Source organism: Saccostrea cucullata, unplaced genomic scaffold (assembly GCF_032062105.1).
Source record: "Saccostrea cucullata isolate Sc308-1 unplaced genomic scaffold, CSIRO_AGI_Scuc_v1 ctg3781, whole genome shotgun sequence".
NCBI lineage: Eukaryota > Metazoa > Mollusca > Bivalvia > Ostreida > Ostreidae > Saccostrea > Saccostrea cuccullata.
In genome coordinates this window covers 55862-61255 of record NW_026938032.1, presented here as the reverse complement: position 1 = coordinate 61255, position 5394 = coordinate 55862, and the positions used below count along the sequence as shown (strand labels likewise).

General features: G+C 35.4%; 1 long non-coding RNA gene across 1 annotated transcript; it reads left to right on the top strand.

The window, feature by feature from the left end:
• The first annotated feature begins 785 nt into the window (after nucleotides 1-785).
• On the top strand, nucleotides 786-3134 carry LOC134249301 (uncharacterized). The gene is made up of 2 exons (XR_009988250.1): nucleotides 786-1090; nucleotides 3031-3134. It is a non-coding gene; the product is annotated as an uncharacterized LOC134249301 (long non-coding RNA).
• The last annotated feature ends 2260 nt before the right edge of the window (nucleotides 3135-5394 follow it).

Genomic DNA, 5394 nt, shown 5'->3' with positions numbered 1-5394 from the left:
ACTACCAGACTTGCTTCGGATGCTGGATCTGACCTACATTTTTATTCCCTAGTAGCTATAAGCCCTACATGAACCAAACTTGCGTGGATGATGCATTTAGGGATGGACACTACCAGACTTGCTTCGGATGCTGGATCTGACCTATATTTTCATTCCCAAGTAACTATAAGCCCTGCCTGAACCAAACTTGCATGGATAATGCATCTAGGGACCTCACTTTAACGAAATTAGTGTCAAACTTCATATGCTGATACATACTAATGTAAGCAATTCAGCTGCATCACTATTCAAGATATTCTGATCAAATTTTATACACATACAAATTTTCATGTTGCTTTACTAATATATCCTCTGCGGGGCATTCATGTCCTATGGACATATTTCTAGTTTTATACCCCGCTTCGAAGGAGAGGGGGGGGGGTATACTGTTTTACCCTTGTGTGTCTGTCCGTCTGTCTGTCTGTAACAAATATTTGGGCGCAGTGTTCTCAGCAGCTATTCGTTGTAGATGATTGAAATTTTAGTTCATTCTTTGCTAAGGCATTGCCATGTGGTGGGATTAATTTTTGTTCAAATTCGATGTCAACTTTCTCTTTATCCGAGCGTCGGTCTCTACCATACATAAGGAATTTTCGTCGCAGTTTTCTCAGCAACTACTCATTGCAGATGATTAAAATTTCTGTACACTCTTTGCTGGGGCATGCCATATGGTGGGATTCATTTTTATTCAAATCCGATGTTCACTTCCTCTTTATCTTTATGTCTGTCCGTAACTGAAATATTTTAAAAATGTGTTCTATAGTACGTGTATATTAACATGATAGTGTATTTTCACATAAATAAAAAAGTGTTACAATCTGTAAATAAATCACAATTAATTCAGTCTACAGTTATGCTTGTCGTTGTTTTGCTGCTGGTTTCTTTGGAATGGTGCTCGTCACCTGTACATGTAGAAGCTCGCTGGTGGGGCGGAGGATCAAAATATAAAGTGGTAAAGAAAGATAAAACCGGTAAATACAAAATCGTAGTTACCAGTAATGCACAGTTAGTGAAAGAGACACCGGGAAAGATGTTAGAAGAAGTATCAAAAGTAAGTCCTGTTTTTGAATTTTAATTCAAGTTTAGGTTTTGCCAAAATTTGATGTCAGCCCCGTATAAAACAATTTTATTTTTCTTGGAAGGAGGGAGGAGGACGCTAAAGAAAATTTTAGATAAAGCAGAAATGACTTACTAGACATAAGTTTTAGGGACACAACCACATTTGTTTCCAGTTTTGCTTTTTTTTTTTTACATTGTTTGCATATTAGATCTATTTGCAATGGCAATTTAAGTGAAGTACAAAGCCTTGAATCAGCTTTGTTTTCTTAAGTATATATACGTACTGACAAAACGAATTAAGGCTCGGAACCTCTTGGGAGTTTGACCCAATTTTGCCAAATATTCTTTCTTGGGTAATATAATTATGATCATGGAGGTTTACCGATTTTTGGAAAAACAACTTTAAACTAGTCCATGTTTTCAATGATTTGAGCCAGGGCTTTCAAATTTGTCCCCCTTGTATCGCATAAGCGAGGGGACATCAAATTTCATTGGACTGTCAGTCTGTCCGTCTGTCACAAAAAACTTTAATCCTAGTCATATCTTTTGAATGAGAACAGATGTCTTTCATATTACACATGATTGATTGATCGATTGCATATTGTTTAACGCCGAATCGGCAATTTTTCAGCCATGTTTCGGCGGATCATATTACACAAATATATTAAGAAAGGTCTTGACAAGTTATCACAGGTAATGTTTAATCATATTGCACAAGTTTATTACCTGTGACAAGACAGGGGCGTAGTATCAGGGGGGGCCAGGCCCCCCCCCCCCCACTTTTTCTCCCGACATTACCTTTACTATAGAAAATGTTTACTGAAAGGAACGTTGCCCCCCCCCCCAACTTTCAGCAAAGGGTAGTGTTATAAGAAAATTAACCCCAAAAAGTTTGAATTGAAAGATAGTTGGTCATGAAAAAAGTTAGCCACTCCCCCCCCCCCCCCCCCCCCCCCCCCCCCCCACGAAATAGATTTTCGACTTCGGGCAACATTTTTTTTTTTTTTTTTTTTTTTTTTTTGCTTGTCAACTTTTTCAAGTAAGTAAAAAAAAAATTTTCTCAGGTTGGCCCCCCCACTTCCAAAAACGATGCTACGCGCCTGCAAGACCTTTCTAAATACACTATGATTTTTGATCTCTTGGCCTTAATGTTTTAAACACTTTTCAAAAATTTGAAAACATTACTTTAAATTGGCCATAACGACCATAGGGCTTCCATTTTAAACGTGTGCATGTATTACATGTCCTTTCAAAATACACTATGATTTTTGCCTTGTGATCTTGACCTGGAAGTTTGATCTACTTTTCAAAAACATTAACCCTAGTCATAGTTTTGGATGAGAAGATTTGGGGATTTAACCTTTCACATGTACATGTATATAACCTATGGCAAGATCTTTCTAAAATATACAATGATATTTTACCCCGTGACCTTGAACCCTACCGTTCGACCTACTTTTCATAAATGTAATTTTTTCTTTAAATAACTGATTGAAAAGAGATAGGGCTTTCATTATTGACATGTGCATATTTCCGAGCATGCTATAATTTCTGACCCTTGACCTTCATGTTTGACTTAATTAAAAAAAATCTATTTTGGTGAAACTTTTGAATGACATATGATAGCGCGTTCATATTTAACACAATATGCCATAAATAATGACATCTCACCTACAAAGACACCGAAAGTGGGGGACATAATTCTCTGTATTTGCTTGTTTAATGTATATAGAAGTGAAGATAGTAACACGGAAGAGAAATGGATAATAGCAGTTGTTTGTCGCTTTGAACGAAAAATTTTAATACGTGTGTAATTCACGAACAGGGACAATATGTAATAATAACAATGAACTTGTAAAAGAGCACTTTATTCGAATTGAAGAATTGTCTGTGATAGAAATCACTAATCTGTCCATATATTTTTTGTTGCAGTTAGTACCTTGAGGCTGAATGACATTGAACTAATCTGCTGAAATGGTTATTGATTTATGGAAAACTTTAAATGTAGAATTATTGATAAATCCCTCTGCATGTGATTGTTTTAGTAATGTTTAGATTTCACCTCGTTTTCACCTCTGGGACAAGACCAGATATTTTTGCTGACTTCCGGGTATACCTCAATGTCAAATGGTCCATTTTTGTACACAAACGTTTTTTCCTCATAATATATTTCAGTTTAAAACGTTGATTGACTACCTCGACCTACAACACTCCTACGGGACACATCTGCATAACTGTCAGGAACTGTTATCACCAGCTCGTGCTTAGCTTTTCTGGTTCATTGGTCTTTGAGAAAAAAAAATCTGTCTACATATGAATATAACTTTCATTTCTTATTGAGGCCCTAACTTATCCCCAAGAAAAATGATTTTAAAGTAAGTTATAATTACGATCTAAACAATGTCTAGATTGATTGATTTTATGTTGTTTTACGTCCAATCCGAGAGTGTTTAACTCACACATAAGGTTCATTCCCTAATGTGGCCCTAACATCCCTAGGGAAAATGATCTGAATAAAATACAATCTACACAATGTCTGGATTGATTGACTGATTTTATGCTGCTCTACGTCCAATACAATTTAAAAATAAAAAAGTTGGTCGGTAACTTACATTAGGAATTTTCAAGGCAATATCTTGATATTTTCAGTAATAACAGGCTTAAAAATCATCAAACTTTAGCCACGCCCTATATCTCCGATACAGTAGGAAACTCGTATTCTAAATATAACTAAGATGATGCATTAAGCATGTTAACAATATTAGCTATTTCTGTGAATGTAAGATAATAAGAGGCTTAGAATCATTAATTGTTGTCAGCTGGTGCAACCTGGGTTCTCAGAAAATGTTAATTAAAATGAGGGTCACAATGACCTTTTTTTTTGGATTTTCAAGGCTTGATTTGAATATACAGATTACTTAGAGGCTTCAGTTAGCAGTGATATTTTGTACAATTTATCAGAAGAGCAATTTAAGGCCCTGTGCCTCTTGCAATTGTAAACCTTGAACTTGATCTCAAAAACCTGCTCAAGGTCACTGAAAGCCCTCTACCTACTTGCAAACCAAGCTCATCTTGGCCAAGGGAATGAAAGTATACTCTGAATATTTGAGGAGATGGACACATGGATCACTTCTGGACATCAAGAGATTAGTGCACTAATTAAAGCGGCAATACGGCTGCAAATCGTGTGCTTTTTCATTCAAATTTACCCAATATATCATTCAGGAATAAGGTAAAAAGTTGAAGTAAGCATTTTGAGAAAAATAAATATTCTCTCCTCATACAAAATTAACGGAAAATCAAGGGTCGTACAACTTAGATCTGTTTACTTGTACCACGTGAATTCTAAAATGGCACGTGCATACAATGTAGGGTTTACAATTATAACGGAATGTTAGGTAAAAGCAATTCTCAGAATCAAAATATCTTAACCCTTTGATAAATTAACATTTTAGTTAACATTTTAGTCTGCATTCAGACGAATTTAACATGATTAAGCACAATGTTGACGTTTTGTGTATTGGGGTGCAGGAAAGGAAATTCCACCAAATCGTACGTCATCGCGGCAAAATGTCAATAAAATATCTTTCTGTAGTTCCAATACAATTTGCACTTCAAATGGCAATAATTTTTATATGTCATAAGTGCATTCTTATGTTGAGTTTACACTGATATTTTTTCTCAGAAAGCCATGGAGATACGAGAAATGATAGCATGTATCAACAGGGTACATTGTAGAACCTTCGCGAGCCCCACGTGAATGTCGCCGAGATCCCGTTCCTTCTTCATCCAATGATTATATTAATCTCCCAACTAAATTTTTGTCAGGAAAGTTCCTTTTTAATTTCAAGCCCTATTTTTGGTTTTGTTTTTCGTTTTGGTCGACTTTGTCAATGTAGCAGGCCTACCGGGCTTCCCTCTCTTACCATGCTGTTTTGTTTATGAAAACTACACGCATGCGTGTATAGCATGGAATATGGAACCTCGAACACGTTGCGATGTATATATTTATGTACCATAAATAATTATTAATTTTAATGAAATAATCAGAATTATTTACTTATGAATTTTGTAATTTTCTGAAAGTGTATACACTTATGAGTATGAAAAAAAATTCCAATTGAAATCCTATAGGAAATTTTTAACATGTCTGTCTGTGAAGAGATGTGCCATACTGTCACTTTAAAATGTGAAAAGATTATACCAGATACACATGTATACAAAACTTCAATGTTCATCATACATTTTTTTAGCAACTAGTTCCTCACAACTGATAAAAAGAGAAAAAGAAAACTG